This window comes from Microtus ochrogaster, chromosome 4, assembly GCF_000317375.1.
Source record: "Microtus ochrogaster isolate Prairie Vole_2 chromosome 4, MicOch1.0, whole genome shotgun sequence".
NCBI lineage: Eukaryota > Metazoa > Chordata > Mammalia > Rodentia > Cricetidae > Microtus > Microtus ochrogaster.
Window position 1 is genome coordinate 92,427,351 of NC_022011.1, and position 9,135 is coordinate 92,436,485.

The following is a 9,135-nucleotide window of genomic DNA, read 5'->3' on the forward strand; positions in this document are numbered from 1 at the left end:
AGAGAGAGAGAGAGAGAGAGAGAGAGAGAGAGAAAGAGAGAAGGAGAGGGAGGGAGGGAGAGAGAGAGAGAGAAAGGGAGAGAGAGAGATTCATCTTTGGTGAACTCAAAGGGCCACAGAGCATATCCGCTGTTCTGTGTGGGTCAATGTGGCAGCCCATCTTGTGGGAGCTACTTGTCAGCGATCTCCAAAACTCATTTGCTTTGGATCCTTTTGTGGGTGGCCAGCTTCATCTAGAACTTCTAGTTTTGATTCAAGACCTTTTCACTCTCAAAGTCTGAGCCCCTGTGGGAAGGGAAGACAGGATGGTAAGCCCAGATTCTGAAGTTAGAGGAGGATAAATCAGCTCCGTCCCAGTGGCAGTGCATAGAGCTCGGGCTGATTAAGCAGGGGGAAGCCCAGAGAATGAGGTGGAGCCTTCAGGAATCCTACAGCCTCCCTTCCTCAAGCCAGGGGCTCTGATTGAGCTGATGTCCGGCTTTGGTAGGTGGAAGAGGTTGTTAGGCGTCACCTGGAGGCCCAGTGAGATTGGAGCCTATTGGCCCTAACTGGCCTGACTCTAACGTGGAGTGTTAGCAATAGACTCTGATCATACTCCTCTTGCCTACTTAGGTTGGTGTGTGTGTGTGTGTGTGTGTGTGTGTGTGTGTGTGTTGTACCTGGGCTTCCTCATCCCTGGATTGGGCACTGGCACTTCTTAAGCGTCTCTTCTCTTAAGATGAGACACCTTTCAGATGTGGACAAATGATGTTTTTTTTTCTCTGCGGGCCTGCAAGTTTACACTGATGTTATCCCCTCCACAGAAGCTCTCATGATTGTTTTCTTTTTAATACAAAATATACACACAAATAAATATGATAAAATTTATAAAAAATTATTTAGTGTCATTGGTGTGTGTGTGATGGTTTGTGTGGAGGTCAAGAACAGTTTGCAAGAGTCCGTTCTCCCGTTCCACCATGGGTCACAAAGATGAAATGAACTCAGGCCACCAGGCTCACGCAGCATGCACTTTTAACCGGTCAGCCACCCCACTGACACAATCTATGCTAAGAATGAGAGAGGCCCTGGGGATGTGGCTCCTTTGGTGGAGTGCTGATCTAGCATGCACCAAAAATCCTAGCTTTAATCCTCAGATGGCTGCAAGTCCACTTGGGTAGTAGAGGAAGGAGAATCAAGTTAAAGCCAGCCTCGGCTACATGGTGTGTACAGCCTGAGTTACAGGAGCTCAAAAAGCAAAAGAGGAAAAGAAGGAAGGAAGTGAGGAAGGGAGGGAGGGACAGAGGAATGGAGGGAGCAAGGAAGGAAGGAAAGAAGGGAGGGAGGGAAGGAGGGAGGAACACGCATTTTGAAATATTTGGTTCATTTGAGTGTAGGTCTTGCCTGACTGTCCTTACAGGAATCAGCCTCTCAAGATAGAGCAGTGGTTTTGGATCTCAGCTGGGTTCTGTCCATAGCTGGAGACGGCAGCCGAGTGATGGAAGAAGGCATGATAGGAACAGAGGAGCTTCCTGGCAGCTCCCAGAGGGGTAATCCATGAGAGCAGGAAACCATTCATCTGCTTGGAACACTACAGCCGAAAGCTGCAGAGGTGAACACACTCTGTGTGTTACTGGGAAGGAACCTCCTGTTTGATGAAGGGCTATGTGGTCAGTACCATTTGGTATTAGAATTTATTTATTTATTTATTATTTATTTGGTTTTTCGAGACGAACTGGAGACATGCTTCAGCAGTTAGGAGCACTAGCTACTCTTCAGAGGTTCTCAGTTCAATTCCTAGCACCCACATGGCAGCGAACGCGGTCTGTAACTCCAGTTCTAAGGGGATCCAAAACCCCCTTCTGGCCCACATAGGCACTGTACACAGACATACGTGTCGGCAAAACATCCATACATGTAAGAAAAATACATCCCAAAACATAAGGAAGTTTTATTTTAATTATGCGTATATGTCTGTGATGGGCTCTGTGCCTGTGGAGGGCGGAGGAACCGAACTCAGGTCCTCTGAAAGAGCAGCTTGTGTTCTCCACTGCTGAGCCATCATCTCTCCAGCTCCTAGGTCATTCCAAGTCAGAGTACTAAGCCCTGAGGGTCCTGTCTGATAGAGCACCACGCTCTTAAAGCAGGAGCCCTGTCGCACACACGTGGGCTTGTTGGGTCACCCGAGGAAGGAATGTCTTTGAGACACCTCTCTTGCCTTGAGCAAACCATTTCAGGAAGGAGAGGCTGCAGGAGGGTATGTGGGCTGTGGTTGCCAGTTTCCTGAGTCTCAAGCCCTTCACCCTGCCCCTATAAAGGGGTGCAGCAACCTCCCTCCCCCGTAGACCCCTCAATTTCCTGAGGGAGAGAGGTCAGTCCTTGCTGTGTGCATTAATAAACACAGCCCTGTCTGTTGAAGGTCAGAACCCTGTCTCTTTTCTGCCTACTGTCTCTTTACACTGACTCAAAAATCTAACAGGAGATCTAATCTAAATGTAAAATTCCAGTGAACTTTCACATATGGGCAGATGTCCTGGTTAGGTTTCTGTCAAGTTGACACAAGCCGGAGTCATCAGTGAGGAGGGCACCTTAACTGAAAAAAATGCCTCTAGAAGGTTGGGCTGCAGGCAAGCCCATGGGGCATTTTCTTAACTAGTGATTGATGGAGGAGGGCACAGCCCATTGTTGGTGAGACCACCCCTGGGCTGGTGGTCCTGGGTTCTATCAGAAAGCAGGCTGAGCAAGCCATAGGGAGTATGCCAGTAAGAAACATCCCTCCATGACCTCAGCACCAGGTCCTATCTCCCGGTCCCTGTCCTGTCTGAGTTTCTGTACTGACTTCCATCAGTGATGAACAGTGATAAGGAAGTGTAAACTTTCACCCCTTCCTCCCCACGTGGCTTTGGTCATGGTGTTTTATTACAGCAACAGTGACCCTAATTAAGACAGTAGGTCTATCACCTGCTACTCAAGGACAGCTGTTCCCCAGCTGTCGGTACTGCTGTGAGAGGCAGCTAATGGGGCCAGCCCTGGCTGAAGGAAGCAAGACACTAGGTGGTGAACCTCTGAAGTTGTAAACCAAGTCTGCCTCTGGTCTGCTCTCTGCTTCCTGCTCCTCCAAGATATAAGGGGAAAATGTGTTATAAGTTCCTTCCTGCCGCCCTGATGAATGGTGTTCTTCAACTGTCAGCCAAAATAAGTTGCTGTTCCCTGAGTTATCTTGTCAGGTATGTAGTCACAGTAATGAGAAAGTAACCAATATGGAAGACCTTCTGACTGAAGACATCAAAGCCACCCTTCCCCTCAGCGATAACCAACTGTCCTTCCATCCCTCTCAATCAGCTTGGCCCATCATGACCTTTACAAAAGTAGAATTGTACATTTTATGCTCTCTCTCTCTCTCTCTCTCTCTCTCTCTCTCTCTCTCTCTCTCTCTTTCTCTCTCCATCCCTCTCTCCCTCTCCCTCTCTTCCTTCCTTTCTCCAGAGTCTTCTGTATCCCAAACTGGTCTCCTATTCATTAAGTAGCTGAGGATGACCTTGAACTTCTGAAGGCCTTTGTATTGTGGAGTAGTGTGCATTTGCGTGAATAAAGGCAATCTGCTCGTCTATGTTCTTGGTGGGCTACTGGCCCTGGGTTCTTCTGAACAAAGCTGTTGCGAGCACTCTGCCGCTCTTAGCTGGTAGGCACACACACACTCATTTCTCAGGTGAATCTTAAGTGGAATGGCTTGGTCAAAAGGTAGGTGTTGTAAGTTTAAAGAGTAGAGATTTGGAGAGTAGAATTTCCTTTCTTGAGTGTTTTTGGTAAGGGTGGGTCCCAAGGAAGATTCTGGAGAGCATTTGGAGTGTGGATAGGAAGCAACAGTCATTTTGTAGCTCAAACACATTTTGCCTTATCTCTCTGGCAGGCCTGTTTGGCATGTTTCCATAGCCCTTTGCTCTTGAGTCAGGAATGTCTGACGTGACAGCCATGGGAAAGGCCTGTGGCTTCTGCAAACTACATCACCAGTGACAACAAGAACTGACAGGGTTTTAAGGCTTCTGTCCATCTCTTGGGGTTCCAGTTCAAGCATATGGGGTCTCCCCCTCATGGCTGTCTGACTCCAGGAACTGGAGCTCAGGTGTGAGGTAAGCCATGTAAGATGACTCGATCATTGTCCATATTTAAATGAGACCAAATCCCTGTAACACACAGGTTATGTATCACACACAGACACACACACAGACACACACAGACATAACACACACATTCACGCACACAAACAGACACAGTCTCACTATCTCTCACATATGCACACACCACCATACCACACACACACACACACACACACACACACCTCTCCTCTCCTCACGCCCATATACACCCACACACACCACCATACCACACACACTGCACACACACACACCTCTCCCCTCCTCACCCTCATATACACCCACACATACCACACACCACATCTCTCACACATACACTGCACACACACTGAACACACACACATACCTCTCCCCTCCTCACTCCCATACACACCCACACATACCACACACATCTCTCTCTCTCACACATACACACACTGCACACACACAATGTCTATTCTTAGTTGTCAAGTTGACTACATCTAAAATTAGTTAAAAACCTGAGCCACTAGGTACTTCTTCGAGGTTTTTAGTTCACTGGATCGCTTGAGGTCTGAAGACCTTAAATGTGGGCCACACCCTCTCATGGCAGCTGAAATAAGGGACAAGGGAGAAAGAAGCCTTTGCTCTTCGCTTGCTTGTCCTCATTCTTTCTGGGAAGTCCATTCCTTCTCTGGCATTGGAGCCTATTTCTTCATTCCAGCCGGCTGAGACATCAGGCCATGTGGAAGGAACACCTGCTGGATTCTTGGACATTCTATTACTAAGCAGCCATTGTTGGACTAGCTGGAACACAACCTGCAAGTCATTCTCATAAAGCCCCTTTATATAGAGATAGAGTCATATTATTATCAGTTCTCTTCCTCTAGAAACACACGGTGGGGGGGGGGGGAGACAGAGAGAGAGAGAGACACAGAGATCTCATTCCTGGGTTGAACCTGACTGATCCAGTGGGTGTTTATTTAACACTGCTGGAAACTCCCAGACACTTACCAAGGGACCCTAACATTTCAGATTTGTACCCATTCTGGTAGATAGGTGGGTATTTGCATCTTAAAAATGACCTCTCCTTTAGCGTTCCGAAGTTCAAGGACAAGACACCTAATCTTCACAAAGCAGGGTCGTCATTTGCAGTGAAGCTGCAATGGAGCTGGTGGCCATCATGCCAAGGAGATAATCCCAGCAGAGAAAACCAAGGACAGAGTGTTCTCTCTCAGGGATGGGAAGAAAGTCATTCTGAGAGCAGACAAACGGTTCCTAGAGACTGGGACGGATGCTGCAGGAAGGGCGGAGGAAGTGGAAATGACCCCTGCATGTGTGAGCATGTGTGGAATTTCACACTCAGTCTCTATCGTATGTACAGTTAGTACGCATTAATACAAAAAGTAGGAGGGTGTCTGAGGAGAGACTTTGGTAGCTGGAGCAAGCTCTGCAGTGCGGAATTATACCTTCACCCCTCATTGGCCGCATGATCTCGGTTGACTATCTCTCTGGGCTTCAGCTTTCTCATCTATGAAATGAATTATTCATCATCACTAACAAGTATCGATTGCTTCCCAGATGCCAGACACGGCTCTAAGCACCTCACGTGTACTCAGCCATCGAATTCTCTTGATTCACATTGGGGTAGGTGCTCCCGTGACCCTCGACTTAGAGAAGGGGAAACTGCCATCGATAATGTGTCCACAGCATGTCCATGCAGACCCAGGATTCAAACCTGGATAATTTGGCTTCTGGCACCATGTTTTCCATCCGTGATCCCCCATCCCGAGGAAATGTGGGACTAGAACATAACGGGGATGCACACGCTCCCGAGAAAGGAGCAGGGCTGATATAGAGGGCAGTTGCCTGTCCTCTTCCTCCTCCTCTTCTTCTGTGGACTGGAATTTGCTGTTCAGTTTTGTTAAACTGCAGAAGTGAACCTAAACAAACAAGAACTGGAGTGATCCGGCTGGAACAATGATGAAAACGTCCTAAAGGTAGGTTCTCCATAGGATCCAGAAAAATCCAGAGCTGTCCAGAGATGATGCCAGGACACTATGACTTAGATATTCTGGTCCTTGGCAGGCAGGAGGCTTTGGAGGCGTGTCAGGCTCCACCTGTGTGTCAATCCATCAGCTCCTTTACTGACTTTGTACTGAATAAAGAATCTTCTAGTATTGATTTTCTCTCCCAAAAGTCTGCCCTTCCTGAAAGAGATTGCGCTGACCAGCCAGCTTCAGAATTCCCGGCTGCTGGAGGCTTTCATTTCTCTGTGTAAGTTAATAAATTGCATTTTGAACTCATTAATCAGCCTCATGAGTGTGTTTAGTGCGAGCTATTTCCTCTACACTAATCATAACAACAACAACTCACCTTCCAGGGGAGGGAATGGAGAATAAATCCCTTCAGTGCAGGAAGAGAAACGTCCCAAGACTTACCTGAAAAAGGCAGACTGTGTGGATCTGTGGGAGGAGACAGGCACGTTCAGAGTGGCTTCCTGGAAGAGGGTGACAGTGGCAAAGAAGGGGTCTCTAGCACGATCCTTGAACACACCCTCATGTTTTCCCATCTCTCTGGTCCTCAGGCCCCTCCTATCACTCTTCCCTTGTTACCTTGAGACAGGGTCTCTCACTGAGGGGGTAGCTTGCTCTTTTGTCTAGGCTACCTTGCCAGGGAGCTTCCAGGATCTATGTGACTCTGACCCACTGATGCTAGCTTACAGGATGTGGCTCTGTGGTGGAGATTTTAATTCCAATTTCTATGATTGCGCACTCTTAGCTCACTTTGCCATCTCCTAAGCCCCTCTGCCCGGCACTGAATACATTGTAAATGTTGTGTAAATAGTTGTTAACAATGTTAACAATAGCAGGGCATCCTAGCAACAATATAACAATGGGGCATCCTAGCAACAATGTTAACAATAGCCGGATACCCTAGCGGCACACCTGTAATCCCAGCACTTTGGAGCCAGAGGCAGCAAGATCAGGAATTTCTGATCAGACAGTCTATCCTCAGCTACACAGCGATTTCAAAGCCAGCCTGAGCTACATGAGAGTCAAACTTAGCAAGACAAAACAAAACATGTATCAATGATTATTTGGGGGACACAATGACAAAGAAAGCAGTCCCTACATGTTTAGTATAGATGCAACCTCCAGCTCCCCGAATATTTGACCAGCAATTGGTTGGATTTTTGGTTGCTGAACCTCCAGTTAGGGCAGAGTGACAGTGGCTTATGAAGGACACTGAGTAAATGGACGTCATTACGGTTGCTATTACAAATGCCCTGAAGGATATTTCCACAGAGAGCATTTCTGGAAGGAGTCTCATTTGGCACGAGGTACATCCTCAGGACCTCGAGGCTCTGTTCTGTGAGTGGTGACCCTTTGGTTTCAGCTGTGCAGGGCAGAATGTTCTTTGGAGTAAGGGGATCCTCCTTGAGAGCAATCACAGCCCATTCTGTGGTTTAGCAGTAGAGGAGAAAGGCAAGAGCCCATCAGTTCGTGGTTTCTGAGTCACTGCCGGTCACTTCAGCTCCCAACAGATCTGTCTCTGGGCTGGAAGGGCAGAGCCTGGAGACATCTGAACCCGGCCAGAGAGCCTTCTTCAGGATCAGCCTTTGCACAGAAGTCTAACGATGTCAGTGTTTGCTTCTAGGGAAAGAACTGAGACCCCTAGTGGGAAGGGCACTCTCAATAAATTCCAGCCGCAGATCTGGGCAGCTCCTGGGTTCCTTGCACTCTTGACCTGTGCTTGTCCACAGATCCTGGCTGAAAGGAAACGAGTCAGCTTAGGACTCCCAGGGCCAAGTTCTCAGCACAAAGAAGATTTATTTGCCCCAGAGGGACAGAAGACAGGGATAAGAGACAAAGGCAGCAGATAGAGGAAGAGGGAAAAGGGAAGGGACCCAGGGAAAGGGGACAGGGGTATTTGTTCCAGAGGGACAAAGGATTAGATTCCCTCTGCATAGAGAGGAGACAGATGGAGCCAATAGGAAAATGGCTGTTTATAAAGGTACAAGGAGAACCCCATGTTAAAATGTGGTGTTTAATTTTAATTGGATATGTTAATTAAGTGAGCCAACCGGTGCTTTTGATTGCTGAATTTCAGTAGTTTGATAGTTGGACCTTGGTAGTCAGCCTCAGGAAGATGGATTGGCCGTGGAAGGGAAGAGAGTGTAGGGGCTAGCTGCAGGAATGTAACCCACTGCTTTCCAGCAAGGTAGAGGGAGAAGGGCAAGGCCTGCCAGAGCCATGTGCTGGAGTGATTTGTCCTTCTCACAAACTCACTTCCAGACCTGGTCAAGATGAGGAGAGGTCAAGACGGAAGGACAGCATGCTTGGGGGGAGGGCGGCATTTGGACTCCCATTCCACATGTCCCCAGGAAAGACAGGAATCAAAGCAAGACTATCCAGACTTGTTAGGCAGAAATAAAGGTAGATCACAGGCTTAAGAAAAAGGAGTCTTAAGAACAGAAAGCAGAAAGAACACCCTTTCTCAGGTGAAGTGTGTTTGGAGATCTGAAAGAAGCAGTGGGCATTAGGACTGGGGAGGACTTCCATCTCAGTCTCCCTCAGGGTCACACAGCTAAGGGCCTTGTATCCTGTGGCCCCTCTGAGGTGGCATCCTGGACTCACTGGCTGGCAAGGGTACTAGGATGCTTGGGGTCTCAGCGAAGGTAAGGAAGCGTTGTGTGTGTGTGTGTGTGTGTGTGTGTGTGTGTGTGTGTGTGTGTGTGCAGAGGAGGGCTACATTTTAGCTCCTGTAGTCATAAGTCACCCTGTGCCCCCCACACTGTCCTGTCCCATTCTGGGGCCTTATCTTGCAGGTCTCAGTCAGCAAGATTTTCTGGCTTGCTCTCATCGGGCTCCAGAAGCCCTTTGAGAAAAGGGGGGCTGAGACCCTGAGCAGGAGCTGAGCAGCAGGAGTGAGGGGGTAGAGACAAAACTCTGAGGGGTGGAGAGCTGGAGAGAAGCAGAGAAAGAAATGATTGGAAAGAAAGGACCAAGTGAGGAGAGAAAGACACATGGAGCCGGGGGGGGGG